Source organism: Primulina eburnea, unplaced genomic scaffold (genome assembly GCF_022965805.1).
Source record: "Primulina eburnea isolate SZY01 unplaced genomic scaffold, ASM2296580v1 ctg478_ERROPOS100000, whole genome shotgun sequence".
NCBI lineage: Eukaryota > Viridiplantae > Streptophyta > Magnoliopsida > Lamiales > Gesneriaceae > Primulina > Primulina eburnea.
The window spans coordinates 7845-30936 of record NW_027331284.1 but is presented as its reverse complement, the minus strand read 5'-3'; the positions used below and the strand labels follow the sequence as shown (position 1 = coordinate 30936).

At 38.4% G+C, this 23092-nt stretch overlaps 2 pseudogenes; both read left to right on the top strand.

Annotated features, from left to right (window-relative positions):
- The first annotated feature begins 208 nt into the window (after nt 1–208).
- LOC140821243 (probable U3 small nucleolar RNA-associated protein 11) lies at nt 209–19851 on the top strand (annotated as a pseudogene).
- Nucleotides 19852–20812: 961 nt separating this feature from the next.
- Nucleotides 20813–21636, top strand: LOC140821242 (probable U3 small nucleolar RNA-associated protein 11; annotated as a pseudogene).
- Nucleotides 21637–23092: the final 1456 nt, after the last annotated feature.

Below are 23092 nucleotides of genomic sequence, written 5' to 3'. Positions count from 1 at the left end.
TCTGTGCTTAATAATTATTTTGAATTTGGTGTAAATACGAAAGAAATCCGTTGTTTTTTTCTGTACCGATAATCTTCGCTGTTTCACGGTTAAATTATTTCAACTCAAGATTTTTGTTAGCCCTTTATGTTTTCTGTAGTGGTTTTTGCCTTTCTGAAGTGCGTAAATTGATTTTAAAGTTCTGTGAATTTTATTTGCTAGCATAAAGATGTCGTCTTTAAGGAATGCTATTCCAAGAAAAGCTCACAAGGAGCACGCTCAGCCGTAAGTGTGATTATTTTTTGGAGGCCATTAATTTCTTTATTGCCCGTTTTGAAATATTTTGACGTATAATTCCGGTTCACTCAATTGATGATTTGTTGTGTGTACCAGGCATTTGGGAAGGAAATTTGGGCTGCTCGAAAAACATAAAGATTATGTCATTCGTGCACGAGCCTATCACTAGAAGGAGCAGACTTTACTGGTAATTTCTACTACCTTTCGTCTTGTTGGTTTTGGTAGCATTTTATGAACGAAATTTGGCGAGTTCTTATTTTATGGTAAGTCGCTTCTGCGTGTTTATAACAGAAACTTAAGGAAAAAGCAGCATTGAGGAACCCAGATGAATTTTACTTCAAGATGATTGAAACAAAAACTGTTGGCGGAGTCCATAAACCTGAGTAAGCTGGAAAATTTTATTTTTATGAGGTTATCTGTTCTCTTTTGAGGATATTTCTTTGAGTGTAATTTGAATATTAGCTGTTGAATGTGGATTTTGTGAAGGATCCAGGCTAATAAGTACACTAACGAAGAGCTGATGTTGATGAAGACCCAAGACATTGGATATATTTTTCAGAAGCTTCAAACTGAAAAAAAGGTTTTATTTTAGAGTTTCTGGTTTTTTGGGTCTCGGATTCTCGAGATAGCTGTCATGCAGGTTCTTTATTCTGAAATTTAACTTTTTGGATGTAGAAAATTGAAAGACTTAATGGTATGCTGCATTCTCTTGACAATCAGTCATCATCCAAACATGTTTATTATGCCGACAACATGTGAGTGATCAAGCCCTTTTTCTGCTGATTCTTGATAGCTTTCATACCCATTTTTTAGAGTAGTCAATTTCATGTTATAACAGTTATGTCACCACCAAAGTTTATTCTTTTCTCATTATTAGATATGGTCGCTTCTGATAGCTCAATTAATTTATTTCTTCAAAATCATTTTATTCCCTTCTTCTTTAGAAAGAACGTCTAATATGTAATCTAGGAAATTAAGATAAAACTATCCGAAGGCCAATTTCAAAAGTTCAATGTGTGATGTCCCGAAAATTTGAAGTCCACATGAACCACGTGCGTGCAAGTTATTAAATTCCTCATGTATTTTATTAAATGGTTTTAATGCATGTTTATTTTATTAATTTGTGTTTTAATTCATGATTTATGAATTTTTATTATTTTAAATTATTATATGATGCACGTTAAAGCGTTTTCCTTGAGTTGCGGGATCGAGGAAAGGAGATCGGCGGCGATTTAGGCTATTTTAAAATACGGTATTTTATTTAAAGTCCAGAAAATGGTATTTCAAATGATTTATTTAGTTTTTTTTAACGTTTTAAAAGCCTAATTTAATTATTAGACGATTTTGTGATTTTAAAACTTTTAAAGACTTTCAATGGTGTATCTTTAAAATTCTCTTTTTAGTGAGATAGCATTTTTATCAACATTTAATCTAACATTTTAGTAGCAATTTAATTAGCCTTTTAATTAGCATTGTTAATTTTGTAATTAAGCAATAATCATTCCATAAATTACTACCTAACTCACGCACACACACTTATACACACACCTACACGTCTAACACACACCACACACATACACATTTTCTTTCCCCATTATTTTGGAGAGAAAACCTAGGGTTCTAGGGAAAAATCAGCAGCCGCCCCCTCCCTTCAAAGATTTCAGTAATTCTCGCCACTTTTCTTCAAGATAATCACGCCACAAGTCGTCCCGGATCGGCCTCGCATCATCCCCGCTTCGGTATCGTCGTTTCGGTAACGTTAAAAATTTAAAGGCACGTATATTTTATTCTTTCTGCATCGATCTCGTCATATTATGTGTTGTGTTATTTTTATGCGTAAAAATTCATGTGTGACATTCGTCGTTTGAGCGGAAAATGGTTTGGATAAATTTTGAAACGATTTTTAGATCTAAAATCACGTTTTTACTGTCTTTTTAAATACTGCAACTTTTCGGTCGTGACTCTGAGAAAAATTTCAACGTAAAAGTTGTAGAAATTTTCGATACCTTCGATTTGACAGTAAATTCGAAATATTTGGATAAACATTGAGTGAGTTATGGTGTTTTTCGTGAGACTGCTCAAACTGCATTTTCAGAAAAATTATGATATTGATGTATTCTTGAATTTTAATTGTTGCATGCTTCGTTGGAGATCGACGAGTGATCGTTGCTGCGTATAGGTATATTTTAATGATGTTGGGATGATTATTGAAGCATCATTTCTTGTCGTTAGGTGCTTGGGAGATTGAATGTTGTATAAAAACCGTTTTGCATCAAAAAGTCTTGTTCACGGGCTTTGTTGGGTTGATTGTGACGGATGGTTGTTTCGGACAGTTGTATAGGCGAGTCATTGATTTAGTAGCCTAAGATGAGCTCGTGATGTTGGTTATTGGGTTGTATAGCCGAGTTGAGGGAGTTAAGCACAACAGGTTCAGATTTTTTGTAAGTTTCTAAGTCATGTAGGTACACGGGCGTCTACACGGACCCTGGAACGGGGTCCGTGCCTTTGTTATCTTCACGGTGTCAAATTTGCACATGGACACGGACCCGTACCCGGACCTAAGCTTAGGGTCCGTGCCCCTATTCTTCTCGAGCATTCCCTTCACAGTATGTAGACGGACTCGTACACGGACCCGGTCCAGGGGTCCGTGTACCCTCGGTTTGGGAAAAGTTTGTTAGTTGTTTTCGGGGTTCGATGTCATGGTTTAGTGCGAGGATTATCAAGGTCGTGTCATGGGAAATTTTAGAATGTCCTAAGGATTGATCGATCGTGAGAGTAAGTATGATTTATACGTTTAAGTTATGCAAGTTAAGTATGCAAATTCACGTTAGTATGTGCAGCAACGACCCTGATCGAAGTCCAACGAATCCCTCAACGCCAAGTAAGTAAGTATGATGACGTGCAAAGAAAATATTTAAGTTTTTGGAGGTATGCTAAATGTCTTGTGACCAAAATTATGTTAGGATTGGAAAGCATTAAATTATGAACGGGGACCAATCCGTCCGTTAAATTATTAACGGGTTAGATCGAGGTTGGAAAGTGTTAGATTATGAACGGGGACCAACCATCCCGTTAAATTATTAACGAGGATATCATGTATGTGGCAGTGGATACGTCCCTGTCAGCCCAGTACTGTGGTTTGTCTGATCAGGAATTTATTATGTTATGGGTCACTTGCTTTGAAACATGCCTCTACGCAAAATGATGAAGTTATGTATGTTCAAGTATGTTCAAGTATGCAGCATGTTTAAGAAAAGTTTATGTTGATGGCACGTCTAAGTATGTATGTACGTATGTTCAAGTTTTAATACGCAAGTCAAGTTTTAAGTATGAATGTCCTATTTTAAAGTTGCATATGATTTTATTATGTACTACTCGTTACTACCAGTTTATACGTGTTGAGTCTTTAGACTCACTAGACTTGATCGATGCAGGCGAGTATGTTGATGAGGAGACAGGAGGTGGTGACCAAGGGGCATGCTTGGACTGAGCGGGAGGCTAAACCCGAGGACCGCCATGTTTAAGTTTTATGCAAAATTTAAATTACTCTGATTTTATATTTTGATGGAAATACTTTGAGCAAACCTTTTGTGAGCAAATTTTTATTGTAGTTATTTTGAACAACCATGTCTTATGGGGGACTTGGTTGAGATATTTTTTGACAAACTTCGAAGGTTATTTTATGTTTAAGAAAATTTTAATTTTTTCGCAAATTTTGAGTATGAAAAGTACGGTACGTCACAATTGGTATCAGAGCGGTGTTCTTGTAAAGTGTTACGCCTACTGCCAGTCGCAAGAAGCTCACGAAGTCACACCTCAAGTCTGTAAGTTTTAAAGTTTTAAAGTCTTTTAAGCAATAAGCATCATGTCATGATTTCAGCATGTGCATGTTTTAATTCTATCACATGTATGTTTACATGACATACGTTTTAGAGTACAAGTTTGCCTGTCGTTATGATTTGAGATTGGATCTTTAAAGTTTAATTGCGTGTTACGCCATGAAATGTGAAATTATGTGACTTTCATGCATGCTTATTTTGTGGTATTGGACATGCTTGAGAATTCGACTATTGGGAGTTACGAATTGTTATTAATGATTTGAGCATATTTATTTTTTTGGTTAGTAGTACCGATGTTCTACTTGTGGGTCATAAGTTAAATTTGGCAATTATGAATGCTTTTGTGGCATGTAGATTTCTAAGAAAATATAGATGGTTCGGGGTTGCTAGTTTAGTTAATTTTTGAAGATTTCATTTAAGGATTAATGATTCGAAGACTACGACAATCTTTGGAAGTATAAAGACGTAGAATTTATTTAAGATGCATGCTCTATCTAGTTAGATTTAAGGATTGATTTGCATGATTTGAGATTTTTAAGGACGTAATTGCAAAAAAAATTCTGAGGGATTATCTTCGAATTTACCAAATTTTGGGATTTAATTTTGAGTTCGAGAATTTTAATGTTAATGGGGTTAAATCTAAAATTTTATGGGTACAAAAATGCAAATTTCGAAGAGTTGTAGGGCCAAAATATAAATTTTGAGAACTTTAAGGGCCAAATTGCAAAGTCCAAAATTTTTTAGGATTAAATACGAACTTTTGAGGAGCACTTGGGGTTTTAAGTATTTATAGAAATGTAAGACGGGTTATGAAAATTAAATTTTGGGTTTATTAAACTTAAGGCTATTGAACCTTATGATACGGGAAACCTATAAAATGAAATTGAGAACGCCGAGGACTTATGAGTAATTGTGGAATTTTCGATATTGAGAAAAAATTCGATAATTTTCGAGGAAATTGAGAATTAATTTTGTAATTTTTAAGAAATTTGGAGACTAGGTTATCAGTAAGTGAGATCGAACGGTTTAAAAGATAGAAATTTTTAAAGATATAGGCTCGAAGAAATATTTAGAACCTCGAAACATTTGGGTTATAAGGTTATAATAAATGGTAATCAGGGACATTGTTGGACAGATAAACCTTAGGCTTGAAAAGTTAAACGTAGGTGAAATAATGATGTGACAAATTAAGAATTCAGAGTAATGACGATTTAAGGTAAAGTTGATCGGTTAGCTAAGTTATAAGACTAGACACTGAATTAGCAAATTTTTGGGAAATTAATTTTGATGTGTCGTAAGTTTCAATCCTGATCTTAACAATTAGGACTATACCTTTGCTAATATTTAATTTTTCTAGAAAGTTGGGTATGTTTGATGGTTAGGCTAATCGATATGGGCATATAAGAATTGAGGTAGACATCTTGTCTTGAGAAATTTTTGTAAGTTATTAAGAAACTTGGGAATAAGTGAATATGTGTGTTGAAATTATGTTATCCAAAACTAATTGGGTTGCGTAAGGTTGAATTCAAATTTATGGGATATTTGTTCATATGAAGTTTTTGGGTGAAAGAAAAACAAAAGGGAATTAGTAGTGTTCAACATAAGTTATCAATGAATGAATATGAAGATTTTTATTGAGTAAGAAATCTAAAAGCTTGATATGGGGATTCTAGAATTCTATTGGTTATAAGTGGAGTTGATTTATTAGAGTTAGTCGATCATTAACAAAGAAAACTTATTAAGTTTTATACGCTAGAATTAATTGAGTATTGAGGATACGTCTAAGTGGGACATACGTTCCAATGAGGAAGGTCCAAGTGTCTTAGGCCTCAACTATATTGTAATCGTGAAGAAAATATTTTAAGCATGTGATTGATGCTAGAAAGATTTTATTATTTAAGTAGAAGATCAACATTATGTATGTTGAGTTTTATGGATTTTTGTTACTCGAAATTAAAGATTGACAACAATTTTATATTTGGGACGTACTTGTAAATCACCAAGTTACGTAAGTTTGGTGTCGTAAGGAAAGATCTGATTCAAGGATTGTAGGCCAATATTATTATGGGGTTAAGATAAGATTTAACTTTTAAGTGTATTGTCGAGGATAGAAGTTGATCAGTAACATTTGGTGCTAAGAGTTCTTAAGTTTAACTGAATAAATGCGTATGTAATAGTTCGATGAGCATTAGGGGTATGGTATGAGAAAGTAAGATACGATAAGTTTGAACCTCTATTTCTAATATTGGGAATTGTGAGAAAAGTCAGAATTCGAGTTCATAGCAAAGTAAAACTAAGACGCCATAAGTCGTTTTAAGTTGTGATTCGCAAGCGAGGTTTTTGGTAGGTAATTTAATTGGGATTGAAGAGACGTAAGGACAGCATAAGACTTAATTTTATTCAGAGTAGCGCAGCGGTAGCGTGGATCGTTAGGATACTAGAATTAAGAATCAAACTTTTGGATTATCGAGGATTAGAGAATTTCGAGGACGAAATTCAATGTAAGGGGGGTAGATTGTGACGTCCCGAAAATTTGAAGTTCACATGAACCACGTGCGTGCAAGTTATTAAATTCCTCATGTATTTTATTAAATGGTTTTAATGCATGATTATTTTATTAATTTGTGTTTTAATTAATGATTTATGAATTTGCATTATTTTAAATTATTATATGATGCACGTTAAAGCGTTTTCCTTGAGTTTTATGTTTCAGACGATTATTCGAGTCGGGATCGAGGAAAGGAGACCGGCGGTGATTTAGGCGATTTTAAAATACGGTATTTTATTTAAAGTCAAGAAAATGGTATTTCAAATGATTTATTTAGTTTTTTTTTAACATTTTAAAAGCCTAATTTAATTATTAGGCGATTTTTTGATTTTAAAACATTTAAAGACTTTCAATGGTGTATCTTTAAAATTCTCTTTTTAGTGAGATAACATTTTTATCAACATTTAATCTAACATTTTAGTAGCAATTTAATTAGCCATTTAATTAGCATTGTTAATTTTGTAATTAAGCAATAATCATTCCATAAATTACTACCTAACTCACGCACACAAACTTATACACACACCTACACGTCTAACACACACCACACAAATACACATTTTCTTTTCCCATTATTTTGGAGAGCAAACCTAGGGTTCTAGGGAAAACTCAGCAGCCGCCCCCTCCCTTCAAAGATTTCAGTAATTCTCGCCACTTTTCTTCAAGATAATCACGCCACAAGTCGTCCCGGATCGGGCTCGCATCATCCCCGCTTCGGTATCGTCGTTTCGGTAACGTTAAAAATTTAAAGGCACGCATATTCTGTTCTTTCTGCATCGATCTCATCATATTATGTGTTGTGTTATTTTTATGCGTAAAAATTCATGTGTGACATTCGTCGTTTGAGCGGAAAATGGTTTGGATAAAATTTGAAACAATTTTTAGATCTAAAATCACGTTTTTAATGTCTTTTTAAATACGGCGACTTCTCGGTCGTGACTCTGATAAAACTTTCAACGTGAAAATTGTAGAACTTTTTGATACCTACGATTTGGCAGTAAATTCAAAATATTTGGATAAAAATTGAGTGAGTTATGGTGTTTTTCGTGGGACTGCTCAAACTGCGTTTTCAGAAAAGTTATGATATTGATGTATTGTAGTATCCCGATGCCTAATTTGAGTTAATTATTGGATTAATTATATTTCGGTGGGATCGGAAGGACCGAACCGGGTTCGGATCGTCTGAAGAGGGTTCGGATCGTCCGATCAGGGTTCGGATCGTCCGAAGACAGGTGGCTGGACACGTGGAAGACATGCAAGGTTCAGATTGTCCGATCAGGGTTCGGATCGTCCGAAGACAGGTGGCTGGACACGTGGAAGACATGCAGGGTTCGGATCGTCCGATCAGGGTTCGGAGGGTCCGAAGTGTACTGGATCGGATCGTCCGAAGTGGATCGGATCTACCGATCGTTGTCTATAAATAGAGGCGCGAGGCTTCACTTTTTACTCGCCAATTCCGAGTGTTCCAGAGCGTTTTAGTCGTTTCTGATGGGTTTCTAGTCTTTTCCCGAGGTTCAGGCACTAGCGGGGAGCTACTGGTTTTGTAGCGGAGCTGTGCTCTAGTTGGGAGCTAGCGGCATCAGTGGGCTGACTACGGACGCAGGCTTGATTCTAGGGCTGATTGCTAGGATCTACTGGTTTGAGGTACGAAAGTACTATCCGAGATAGCAGGATTGAGTATGCTTTACTATGTGTTGCATGTTTATATGTTGCATTATTATCTGTCATATGATGCATGGTTTATTATGCGGCATTTGCATAATCATGTTGAGCCTGATTATCTTTGAGATAGCCTGTTGAGAGGGTGCTCAGCCCTCGTTTGTTGTGGATGGTTGGACCCCGTTGGCCGACGGTGGTCAGGTCACCGGTATATCCACAGGTTTATTTTGGTATGGGAGCCACCTCCTGGTGCGACGGCGCAGAGTGCTACATACCTTGACGTCATTTACCTGAGCAGTATTTCGTTATACCCAGATCCTGGTATCCAGTACATTTTGCATACATGCATGTCATAGTCTTGTATACTCATGCTTTCGGTGCTGAGCGTTTTATGCTCACGTCCTCGGTTTATCTCTGTTTTGGACACCCTATTCGATGGGGCAGGTCTCAGGTTGGACGGTCCAGGAGGGAGTGGACAGGGAGCTGGCAGAGGTTGACATGTAGTTGTTGGTATTTGTTCTTGGTATTTAGTTCGATCTGGTTGTTTAAGCATTTTGTACTTACAGATTCGATTGGGTTGTATTACTGTTTTTCTGCTGTTTACCTGATTCAGTTTTAAATGTTAATTTTGCATGCTTAAGTTCTGATTAGTAGGTGATTCTGGAACGGGTCACTACATTTATGGTATCAGAGCATGCATTAAGATTTTGGGATTTGGAACTGTTCTTTTGGGTTTAATCTCTGGTAACTTTTGTAGCTAGTGATGTCTGGTTTTGACGACGATGCTAGTAGTCATGGCAGCATTGGACGCTGGGGAGACCGCGACGATCGGGAGCGTCGCCGAGAGCATCGAGAACGTCGTCAACACCGTCGTGATGAGCCTCGGAGTTTTAGTATGCATCGGTTCTTACAGATGGGGCCGAAACCTCTTTCGGGCGGTGAGACTCCGGATGTTGCGGAGAACTGGCTTGAGAGGATGGAGAGCTGCTTCAAGACTTTTCAGTCCTCGGCGGAGCAGCAGATTGATACCCTTGATTTCTTGCTGGAGGGTGGTGCGCGTAAGTGGTGGAGGTCTACCTCTGCACCGATAGTTCAGCGACAGGGTCAAGTTCTTTGGGCCGATTTCCGAGCCGCTTTCATGCTGCTTTACTTTCCGCCAGCTCTTCTGCAGACCAAGGCGATTGAGTTGATCAATCTGAAGCAGGGAAGTTTGTCTGTTGATGAGTATCAGCAGAAGTTCTTTGAATTGCTTCCGTATGTTCCACATGTCAGTGACAATGCTAGGGCCAAGTACAACCATTTTCTTCAGGGCCTCAATCAGGAGATTTATGATCGGGTTGTTGTCTGCGATGATCCGACATCGTATGAGGGCCTTGTGAACCGTTGTCGCCAAGCTGAGGGCAGTTTGCTGAGAGGTCGAGCCATGCAGTCTGCTCGTCCTACTAGTTCTTTGGGTCCTCGCGCCCAAGCATTCAAGAAGGCTGGATCTACTTCTTCTTCCTCTGGATCTGGAGGAGTTCACCATTTTGGGAAGAAGAAGGGCCCGTGTCAGCATTGCGGGAAGGATCATCCGACGGAGCGTTGTCGCAAGGTTGCGGGTGCTTGTTACAAATGCGGTGAGATGGGCCACATGAAGAGAGATTGTCCACAGACGGGCGGAGGATCAGGATCTGGTTCTCAGGCTTCAGTTCATCAGAGGCCACAGTAGGGACAGTCTACTCAGGGTTCTAACCTCCGACCGCGTACTCAAGGGCAGGTCTTTGCTCTTAACCAGGATCAGGCTGCTGAGGAGAACGAGAGAGTTATCGTAGGTGTTTTTTTATTATGTGGATTACCTGCTTACGTTCTCATTGATACTGGTGCATCACATTCATTCATATCTGCGAGATTTGCTAAGCGTCATGCATTACCTTTCGCTTCTTTGAACGTTGTGGTATCTGTTTCCACACCGATGGGTCATTCGGTGCTAGCTAAACGTCTAGTTTTGGGTTGTTCTCTAGAGTTTGAGGGTAATGTTTTAACTGCTAATTTGATGATTCTTGCGATGGAGGATTTTGATTGCATTCTGGGAATAGATGTGCTGACTGTGTTTAGAGCTATTGTGGACTGTTATCAGAAGTTTGTGCAGTTTCGTCCAGTTGAGGGCGACAATTGGTTTTTCTATGGAGAGGGAGCGCGACCCCCGATGCCTGTGGTTTCTGCTCTGAAAGCCTGTCGTGCTTTAGAGTCGGGCGGGGAAGGCTACCTTATCTATGCTATTGATTCGTCCGCAGATAGTGTCGGTATCAGTGACATTCCAGTAGTTTGCGATTTTCCGGATGTTTTTCCCGAGGAGATTCCTGGTTTTCCTCCCGTTCGGGAAGTGGATTTCGGCATTGATTTAGTGCCAGGCACGGCACCAATCTCTAGAGCTCCTTATCGTTTAGCTCCATCGGAGATGCAAGAATTGAAACAGCAGTTGCAGGATCTTCTTGACAAGGGGTATATTCGACCCAGTGTGTCCCCGTGGGGAGCACCAGTTCTTTTTGTCAAAAAGAAGGATGGTTCTATGCGGCTCTGCATAGATTATCGGCAGTTGAATCGTGCTACGATAAAGAATAAGTATCCGTTGCCACGGATTGATGATTTATTTGATCAACTGCAAGGTACCTCTGTGTATTCCAAGATTGATTTAAGGTCTGGTTATCATCAGCTTCGAGTTCATCAGGGAGATATATCGAAGACTGCATTCAGGACCCGGTATGGGCATTATGAGTTTCTGGTTATGCCTTTTGGGGTGACGAATGCACCAGCAGTTTTTATGGATCTGATGAATCGGGTATTTCGGGATTTCTTGGATAAGTTTGTTGTGGTGTTTATAGATGATATCTTAATCTATTCGCATGATCAGCAAGAACACGTACAACACTTAAGGATTATTTTACAGACACTTCGCGAGAATCAGCTTTATGCGAAGTTGAGTAAATGTGAGTTTTGGATTGACAGGGTTGTATTCCTTGGTCATGTCATTTCTAGCAAGGGAGTTTCAGTTGACCCGAGCAAGGTGGAAGCGGTATTGAACTGGTCGCGTCCGACGACAGTAGCCGAGATCCGCAGTTTTCTGGGTTTGGCTGGGTATTATCGCCGTTTCATTGTCAACTTCTCTCAGATTGCTAAGCCACTCACTCATCTCACTCGAAAAGATGTTTCATTTGAGTGGACATCAGAGTGCGAAGAAAGTTTCTTGGAACTTCGCAGACGTTTGACATCTGCGCCTGTTTTAGTTTTACCGTCTGGATCTGGTGGTTTCAGTGTTTACACCGATGCCTCTTTACAGGGACTAGGGTGTGTTCTGATGCAGAATGAGCATGTGATTGCTTATGCGTCGAGACAGTTGAAGCCTCATGAGGAAAACTATCCTGTTCATGATCTGGAATTAGCAGCGATCGTTTTTGCTTTGAAAATCTGGCGCCATTATTTGTATGGTGAGCGATTTGAGATTTTCACTGATCATAAGAGTTTGAAGTATCTGTTCACTCAGACTGAGTTGAACATGCGTCAACGTCGTTGGATGGATCTACTCAAGGATTATGATTGTGAGATCAAGTATCATCCAGGATCTGTGAATCTCACGGCCGATGCTCTTAGTCGCAAGGTGAGATTGTCTGCTCTTCAGACTTGTGCTGTATCTGGGATTATTCAGGATTTTTGTTCGATGGGATTCAATTGTAAGCATCGGAAGGGAACGGAGAGTATCCGTGTAGCTACTATTTTGTCTGAGCCAGTTTTGTATTCTCGGATTAGAGATGCTCAGATGTCTGATTCTAAGGTTCAGAAATTAGCTCGGTTGGCTGATGGAGATAATACTTCTGGATTCCACTATCAGTCCGAGGGTCTTTTGTGCTTATCTGGTCGTGTTGTTGTGCCAGAAGATGACACTTTGAGGGAGGAGATTTTGTCCCAGGCTCATCGTAGCAAGTTGAGTGTTCATCCGGGGAGCAACAAGATGTATAAGGATTTGAGGACTCGATTTTGGTGGAAAGGTATGAAACGTAATGTTTATCAGTATGTCTCCAAGTGCCTAGTCTGTCAGCAGGTAAAGGCTGAGTATCGACGACCTGGAGGTTTGTTGCAGAATCTTCCTATTCCGGAGTGGAAGTAGCATATCACGATGGACTTCGTGACTCACTTGCCTATGTCTGTGGGGAATAGAGATGCTATCTGGGTGGTAGTGGATCGGCTTACTAAGTCTGCCCATTTTCTTCCGTATAACAGAGATTTCACTTTCGATCGGATGGCACGGTTGTACATTCAGGAGATTGTACGGTTTCATGGTGTGCCCGTGAGTATCGTTAGTGACAGAGATCCTCGATTTACATCTAGATTTTGGGGCAGCTTTCAGCAAGCTTTGGGCACTACCTTGAGTTTGAGTACTGCATATCACCCAGAGACTGACGGTCAGTCAGAGAGGACTATTCGTACTCTTGAGGATATGTTGAGATCTTGTGTGATGGATTTCGGGCCAGCTTGGCAGGATCATCTGCCACTGATAGAGTTTGCATACAACAACAGTTTTCATAGGAGTATTGGTATGTCTCCGTTTGAAGCATTGTATGGTCGACGTTGTCGTACTCCTCTGTTCTGGGAGGAAGTAGGAGAACGACAGGTCGAGGGTCCAGAATTGATTCAGCAGGCCATGGACAAAGTCCTTGTGATCAAACAGCGGATTAAGACTGCTCAGGATCGACAAGCGAGTTATGCGAACACCAAGCGCAGACCTCTTCATTTTGATGCAGGCGAGAAAGTGTTTCTCAAGGTATCACCTTTTCGGAGGATTCTGAGATTTGGACTCAAGGGTAAGCTATCTCCGAGATTCATTGGTCCTTTTGAGATCTTAGAATGTGTGGGAGATTTGGCCTACAGATTAGCTTTGCCACCGTATCTGTCTAGTGTTCACAATGTGTTTCATGTGTCCTTGTTGAGACGATACGTAGCGGATGAGTCTCATGTTTTGCATCCGACAGAAGTTCAGCTGAATCCGGATTTGTCTTTTGTGGAAAGACCGGTTTCGATCTTAGACCGGAAGGATAAGGTACTGCGGAATAAGACTATTCCTCTTGTCTTAGTGCAGTGGCAGCGCCGAGGTACTGAAGAAGCTACTTGGGAACTAGAGAGTCGCATGCGGTCAGAGCATCCAGAGTTGTTCTAGTTGTAGTATTTTCAGTTATGATTGTAATTTCAGTTGTACTTTCAGTTGTAATTCATTCCTAAGTTGAATGTATTGTTGTTCAGAATTGTCATTCTTCAGACACGATTTCGCGGACGAAATCCTTTTTAGGGGGGGAGAATGTAGTATCCCGATGCCTAATTTGAGTTAATTATTGGATTAATTATATTTCGGTGGGATCGGAAGGACCGAACCGGGTTCGGATCGTCTGAAGAGGGTTCGGATCGTCCGATCAGGGTTCGGATCGTCCGAAGACAGGTGGCTGGACACGTGGAAGACATGCAAGGTTCGGATTGTCCGATCAGGGTTCGGATCGTCCGAAGACAGGTGGCTGGACACGTGGAAGACATGCAGGGTTCGGATCGTCCGATCAGGGTTCGGAGGGTCCGAAGTGTACCGGATCGGATCGTCCGAAGTGGATCGGATCTACCGATCGTTGTCTATAAATAGAGGCGCGAGGCTTCACTTTTTACTCGCCAATTCCGAGTGTTCCAGAGCGTTTTAGTCGTTTCTGATGGGTTTCTAGTCTTTTCCCGTGGTTCAGGCACTAGCGGGGAGCTACTGGTTTTGTAGCGGAGCTGTGCTCTAGTTGGGAGCTAGCGGCATCAGTGGGCTGACTACGGACGCAGGCTTGATTCTAGGGCTGATTGCTAGGATCTACTGGTTTGAGGTACGAAAGTACTATCCGAGATAGCAGGATTGAGTATGCTTTACTATGTGTTGCATGTTTATATGTTGCATTATTATCTGTCATATGATGCATGGTTTATTATGCGGCATTTGCATAATCATGTTGAGCCTGATTATCTTTGAGATAGCCTGTTGAGAGGGTGCTCAGCCCTCGTTTGTTGTGGATGGTTGGACCCCGTTGGCCGACGGTGGTCAGGTCACCGGTATATCCACAGGTTTATTTTGGTATGGGAGCCACCTCCTGGTGCGACGGCGCAGAGTGCTACATACCTTGACGTCATTTACCTGAGCAGTATTTCGTTATACCCAGATCCTGGTATCCAGTACATTTTGCATACATGCATGTCATAGTCTTGTATACTCATGCTTTCGGTGCTGAGCGTTTTATGCTCATGTCCTCGGTTTATCTCTGTTTTGGACACCTTATTCGATGGGGCAGGTCTCAGGTTGGACGGTCCAGGAGGGAGTGGACAGGGAGCTGGCAGAGGTTGACCTGTAGTTGTTGGTATTTGTTCTTGGTATTTAGTTCGATCTGGTTGTTTAAGCATTTTGTACTTACAGATTCGATTGGGTTGTATTACTGTTTTTCCGCTGTTTACCTGATTCAGTTTTAAATGTTAATTTTGCATGCTTAAGTTCTGATTAGTAGGTGATTCTGGAACGGGTCACTACATGTATTCTTGAAGTTTAATTGTTGCAGGCTTCGTTGGGGATCGACGAGTGATCGTTGCTGCGTATAGGTATATTTTAATGATGTTGCGATGATTATTGAAGCATCGTTTCTTGTCGTTAGATGCTTGGGAGATTGAATGTTGTATAAAAACCGTTTTGCCTCAAAAAGTCTTGTTCACGGGCTTTGTTGGGTTGATTGTGACGGATGGTTGTTTTGGGACAGTTGTATAGGCGAGTCATTGATTTAGTAGCCTAAGATGAGCTCGTGATGTTGGTTATTGGGTTGTATAGCCGAGTTGAGGGAGTTAAGCATAACAGGTTCAGATTTTTCGTAAGTTTCTAAGCCATGTAGGTACACGGGCGTCTACACGGACCCTGGAACGGGGTCCGTGCCTTTGTTATCTTCACGGTGTCAAATTTGCGCATGGACACGGACCCGTACCCGGACCTAAGCACAGGGTCCGTGCCCCTCTTCTTCTCGAGCATTCCCTTCACAGTATGTAGACGGACCCGTACACGGACCCGGTCCAGTGGTCCGTGTACCCTCGGTTTGGGAAAAGTTTGTTAGTTGTTTTCGGGGTTCGATGTCATGGTTTAGTGCAAGGATTATCAAGGTCGTGTCATGGGAAATTTTAGAATGTCCTAAGGATTGATCGATCGTGAGAGTAAGTATGATTTATACGTTTAAGTTATGCAAGTTAAGTATGCAAATTCACGTTAGTATGTGCAGCAACGTCCCCGATCGAAGTCCAACGAATCCCTCAACGCCAAGTAAGTAAGTATGATGACGTGCAAAGAAAATATTTAAGTTTTTGGAGGTATGCTAAATGTCTTGTGACCAAAATTATGTTAGGATTGGAAAGCGTTAAATTATGAACGGGGACCAATCCGCCCGTTAAATTATGAACTGGTTAGATCGAGGTTGGAAAGCGTTAAATTATGAACGGGGACCAACCAGCCCGTTAAATTATGAACGGAGATCTCATGTATGTGGCAGTGGATACGTCCCTGTCAGCCCAGTACTGTGGTTTGTCTGATCAGGCATTTATAGGAGACATATTGTTCCATACATAACCCATACTTAACCAACATGCATAATTCCATAATTTATTTTTAAAACTAAGAAATTATTGAATAATTAAAATTTGAACGTAGAATATTTCATGAAATCATGCTGTTAAAATAATTCATACTTTAAGTAAAATGCTGAAATGTAAAACTTACAGACCGAAGATGTGACTTCATGAGCTTCTCGAGATCAGTAGTAGTACAACCCTTTACAAGAACATTGCCTCTGATACCAACTGTAAAGGCCCGTATTTTGTATTCATAATTTTGCGGAATTATTAAAATTTTTCTAAATAAATAAATAACTTGCCTCATTTATAAAATAAACATGTAAATAATTTAAACTTTAAAAATAACAGCGGAAGTCAACGTAATATTTCAAAAAACAATTTAAAAATAATCCAACATATTAAAATCGAGTTTGAAAGATAACAGGTGCATAAACTAAAACATGAGGTCCTCGGGTTTACTACTGCTGTCCTAAGATCGCTCACTGGTCTTCGCCCGCGGTCTCGGCCTCATCAATATCTACAAAAATCAAGTCTAGTGGGTCTAAAGACTCAACATGTATATATCGTGAATAACAAATAAATATATCGTAAAATCGCATTCAACTTAAAAATATCATATCATAAAGCGTGCGGTGATAAACGTATCATGAATAATTATAACTACGTGCATATCTGAAAATCATATATAAAATCTTTGCTCAATAGAGCTCTGTCATATCATATCATAATTTTCTGATAGAGATAATGTTTCTAAGCTAGTGGCCCATAACATAACGTAAGCGCCTGATCAGACTAAACCACAGTATACTGGGCGACAGAGATCACCACAGCCCTTGGACTAGATATCCGTACCCATACATAATCGTAAACCGGTCGTAAGTCACCGGGTGGAGAGGTCATCGGTAGCGCCTACCGACTTCCAAACCCATAAGCATAAGGTGGCCACTAGACATATATCATATATCTCAAAAATAAACATTTATATTTTTATGCACGTAATATAATTATAAACTTATTTTTACCGGATGAATTGGATCGCTCCCAGGCTTGCTGCGACTTAGTTCTAATATGTGACACATGTAAATAATATTATCTTGAATTAAACTTGACAATAGAACCAAAAACGAGACGATTAGGACCAACCACTTGATTTTCAATCATGGTATTGTATCAACCCGAACCAACATTAAACCGACGTTTAACCATGATTAAAACTACCCCAAACATCTTGAAAAATATGCATAAGAACTGCAAAACACGAAAATAGGTGAAAGGAATCCAAAAACATAAAACACTCTTTCGAGAGTCATTTTGGCACCTTTCACCGTAAATTCTCGTATGACCTCTAAAATAGACCAAATCACGAACGGCCAAAAACATGACCTTCCTAACTCATTAAGGTACTGTCCAGTCCAAGGCCATGGGCTAAAAGCCAACCAAGAACTCAAACAATCACCAAAACCGAAGCTCAAAGCTGCTGGAAAAGTGCAGCAGTAACAGTTTACTTGTTTGTGGTGAAAATCCTGAAATAAATGACTATGGGCTTGAACCACCGCCAAAGGACTCTTACCAACATCCTAAGGCATGGTTTGGACCATGGCTAAGGGCTAAAAGCCAGGCACAAACCGAGCTAACACCTAGTACAATCACAGCTCAAAATCGAGAGAGCCAATTTCTGTATAGTTTGATGTATTGCATTGTTTTGTTGTCTTGTATCGTTCCAATGGCCATTTGAGCGACCATGACTCGATTTAGACATGATGGAGAGTTGTAAGAACCATGGCCACAGGCTAGGAGCCACACAAAATTCATCCAACACACAAAAACCGAAATCACACTCACACAGAATCTGAAAAGGAAAAAACCGAATGACTCTTGCATTGTTGATGTAAAAATCTGATGGCTCCTTGAACCAAGCTTGTAAATACCGATTTGGTCACACCCTATACATGTTAAGGGAGGGTTCTAACCATGGCTACAGTCCCTAGGACAGCCAAGGTTCGAACACTCCACTTAAACAACTCAATGGCAGAAACCGTGTCTCATTCTGCACTCAAATAAAAAGTTGCTGTCATTTCTGCATTTGTGTGTGTATGGATGGAAACCAATGACCCAGTAACTTCCTAAGACACTCTAAATCATGCCTAGAAGCAGCCTTGTGTGCCTGAACCAAAGCAACCACCTTGATTCATCAAAACAACTCACCCGTAAGGCAGAACACCAAGGGCCGAGAAGGCTGTGTTAAATTTTCAGAATGTTTGCTGTCAAATTTCGAATTGCTGCTTATATCATGAATATATAATGGTTTCAAATATCTAATATGGCTTGATTGAAGAGCAAATAAATAATATATACATGCCTGGAATTTGTTTTGAAGAAAACAAATCAAAACGACTAATACGAGCGGCGGAACGGAGTTGAGTTTTCTTCCTTGTGTTACTGCTGCTGTGCACGATTCCTAGCTGCTATTTTTCTTATGTATTTTGAAGTTAAGGGGGGTATAGGAAGTGTAGATGATGAAGGTGAATGATAAATGAGATGTTAAAGGTGCTATAATATGCATTTAGTTTGGGAGTTACAAGTCAAGAAGTGGAATGAATTTTGAAATTCTTTTGATTCCCCTTGCTGCCGATTACTTGTTCTTATTCTTGTTGTTATTCACGTTTATTTGCAAGCATAAAGGGGTTGAAGAGCTTCAAAGAGAATTATGATGCATGTATTACCCCTAATTATGGAGTTTAAAAGTGGGAAATGAATGCACTATAAAAAAACATTTAGTGGTAAATTTGAATGGGTTTGAATTGCTTCTCCTTCACTCCTTATTGCCGTTGGTTTTTCTCATTTCTTTGCTGCATGGTCTCATTCATTTGCTAGGTAATTAGTTGGGGAGAAATGAGGTGCTTTATTGCATTTAAATTTCCTACTAATTAGAGAATTAGAATTGGACATGAATACACCATGAAGTGTAATTAGAGATAGTTTGAATGGAGAGTTATCAACCTTTGAAATATTTTAAATGTTGGTCATTATATTAATTTGCATTGTATATTTTTATTTTAACCTTGCATTTTAATTGTTTAAGATTTTTAACGTTCGTTATATTTATTTTAATGCATTAACAAATTAATTTAGTTTAGCATCTTGCTTAGAACTTTTGCATGGCATACATGACCTCAATTTAAATGTTTAAATGCTATGTTTAATTTCTTGAATATATTTACCCTATATTAGTTCATCCCCAATTGTTTACACATTTTACTTAAACTTTAATTAAATATTGAACCTAATAGAATTTATTTACTAATTTGACTCTCATTAATTTAATAAATCCTAAAACATTTTTTTTCTTCAAATTAAATTATTTCTTGACTTAAATTAAATTTTGGAATATTTGTCTTATTATTAATCTTATCTCAAATCTCCAAACTCCGGTCCGACCTCGCGTATTTATCCTGAAAAGGTGAAACTAAACATCTACTTTTTAAAATAAATAAAACACCTCATATTTTCATAAAAATTCATTTTTAATTTAAATAATATAAATTATGCATGGCTTATACGTAATCTGATTTTCGAGTTCTACAAACACGGTCAACATGCAGGAAGACAGATTCTTCATATCGAGAGCTAGAGGCTAGAAAAAAATGGTTAAAAGATCTAGAGAAAATATACACGGATATGTCTATGCAGAAAGCGTTACATGTATCAATATTTCAGAGATTACGTTATACGCTTCATTTTTTCGTTGTTTCGCTGTAGGGTAATCATTTTAAAGCATCATTGGTGCAGAAAAAGGGTAAGAAACGCAAACTGCGTGAAGATGAAATGGTTATTCCCACTTCAAGACCCGTGTATAAATGGCGACAGGAAAGGAAACGTTGAATAGAATACTTATATAACGAAGATTTCTTGAATGAGAACCTGAGGAGGGGACGTGCAACAATATCCTGTAGTCATCTGGGAAGCAAAATTTTCGTAACTTTGTGGAAACTGCGTGATTTTTTAATCGGAACAACCTTAAACGTTGAAACAAAATTTTTCTGTGAGTGATGTTGGAAACAAAAGTATACTTCAATGTTTTCATAACCGGATCACCTTCATAACCGGACCGGTGATCGAATCGAAAAACACATGTTGAATTTATGGTGTGACTGAAAATTTTTATATTATATAAAATAATAATATAATATTATAAATAATGAAAAAGATATAGTTACCGATATAGTGATATTTCATGTTTTTAAGTTCCCAAAAATACTCTACCATTAGAGCAGTCAGATCCATCAAATTTCACTGCGAAGAACTACAATAATGTGTGTAAAGTTTATAGCTTATATTTTCATTGTCGAAATTCTTTTCCATAAAAATATAATAGAAAAAAGTGGGAAAATAGAGTTTTGTTTTGAATGTTTATATATATATATATATATATTTAGAAAACTAACATTTAAAAATATGTTCTATTTAGATATATGTGTAATAAAAGAGTTACTTTGGAGAGAGTTCAAACAAGTTTCAGTTAATTTAGAATAATTTTTTTTCCACAATATAAAATACTTTTCATCAAATCAAGATATCCTGCATTGGTGTCTCCTTTAAACCCTAAGCCTTCACCGCTTTCCACAAGCGAGTCTTCTGTGCTTAATAATTATTTTGAATATGGTGTAAATACGAAAGAAATCCGTTGTTTTTTTTCTATACCGATAATCTTCGCTGTTTCACGGTTAAATTATTTCAACTCAAGATTTTTGTTAGCCCTTTATGTTTTCTGTAGTGGTTTTTGCCTTTCTGAAGTGCGTAAATTGATTTTAAAGTTCTGTGAATTTTATTTGCTAGCATAAAGATGTCGTCTTTAAGGAATGCTATTCCAAGAAAAGCTCACAAGGAGCGCGCTCAGCCGTAAGTGTTATTATTTTTTGAGGCCATTAATTTCTTTATTGCCCGTTTTGAAATATTTTGACGTATAATTCCGGTTCACTCAATTGATGATTTGTTGTGTGTACCAGGCATTTGAGAATGAAATTTGGGCTGCTCGAAAAAATAAAGATTATGTCATTTGTGCACGAGCCTATCACCAGAAGGAGCAGACTTTACTGGTAATTTCTACTACCCTGCGTCTTGTTGGTTTTGGTAGCATTTTATGAACGAAATTTGGAGAGTTCTTATTTTATGGTAAGTCGCTTCTGCGTGTTTATAACAGAAACTTAAGGAAAAAGCAGCATTGAGGAACCCAGATGAATTTTACGTCAAGATGATTAAAACAAAAACTGTTGGCGGAGTTATAAACCTGAGTAAGCTGGAAAATTTTATTTGTATGAGGTTATTTGTTCTCTTTTGAGGATATTTATTTGAGTGTAATTTGAATATTAGCTGTGGAATGTGGATTTTGTAAAGGATCTAGGCTAATAAGTACACTAACGAAGAGATGATGTTGATGAAGACCCAAGACATTGGATATATTTTACAGAAGCTTCAAACTGAAAAAAAGGTTTTATTTTAGAGTTTCTGGTTTTTTGGGTCTCAGATTCTCGAGATTGCTATCATGCAGGTTCTTTATTCTGAAATTTAACTTTTTGGATTCAGAAAATTGAAAGACTTAATGGTATGCTGCATTCTCTTGACAATCAGTCATCATCCAAACATGTTTATTATGCCGGCAACAGGTGAGTGAACAAGCCTTTTTTCTGCTGATTCTTGATAGTTTTCATACCCATTTTTTAGAGTAGTCAATTTCATGTTATAACAGTTATGTCACCACCAAAGTTTATTCTTTTCTCATTATTAGATATGGTCGCTTCTGATAGCTCAATTAATTTATTTCTTCAAAGTCATTTTATTCCCTTCTGCTTTAGAAAGAACGTCGAATATGTAATTGTTAGAATTAAATTTATTGTGGAGATGCTAATGAAAAACCAGTAGATGTAAACCAGAAGCATTTAGATCACGCTAAAACCAGTAGCAGCACTTACCAAGTACTGCTTAAACAAATAATTTCTTAGCTAAAACCAGAACTAGAAGGATACAAAATTCGAAATATACACTAACAGAATCTTTCATATCTCAAAGTCTCTAAATATTACCGTTGATCTATTAAACGTGATACCAGCATTTATTCCTTGATTAAATGCCATTAAATGTTATACGAGAACATTTAAGACGGTTTACCATTTTTGGTATGAACTAAGACTGATTACTTTTGCAGGGTCAATTTCAAGCAATAAAGCTGAACCACTGAAAAGTTAAAGAGCCGTTCAGATTTTGGAACGTTAAATGGAGCCTATATATGGAGATGAAGGATTTTGTCAAGTGTATCGGTGTTGAAAACAAAAATCTGAATCAAGAATATCATTCGAGCATTGTTAGAACTTTCTGTTATCTAAAAAGCTCAACACTGAAAAAGTAGCACACACTTCATTGCATACTTTTGATCATCAAGATCATATTGTGCTAGCTATTCTCTGTTATATCTTCTTAAGCTATTCATTTCACCAAATCAAGGATAGAAGAATTTGTAAATGGAAAAGAGTATTTTCCAGAACTTAAGATCATTCAAGAAGTTGAGTTGTAAAGCTAAGAGTTTCAATAGGCGAAGGGTAAGTCCTGTTGAAGTGGGTGTGTACAACTGTTGTACTGTATTCACCAAAGTCTTTTAGTGATACCTTCTGGAAACAGAAGAAGGGGAGACGTAGAAGATTCATCTTCGAACTTCCAGAAACAAACCTTGTGCTATCTACTGCTTTTCTGCTTTATCATTTTTCATCAACTAACCAACAGATCGTTTTCCGCACATTATCTTGTGATCTGCTGGTCTTTGAACTTGAACAAGAATTGCTAATATCTCTAACAGGATTTTAGCACATCGGAAGAAGAATTTATTAAGTTTGTCATTGAGTTTTGTTGGAAACGAAATTCCGGCGTTTGACAAAAGATTGACCAACTGATCACAGCAACTGAATTGGACCAACTGATTGGACGTAAACTGAACACATCATCGGTCAACTGATCGCTTCAACTGAAGTTTACTCCATCGACAACTGATCTCTCAACTGTACACATCATCAGTTGAAAGCGACAACCGACAAATAGTACAGCCACCTGTGAACTGGTAGTGGTTCGCCGCATT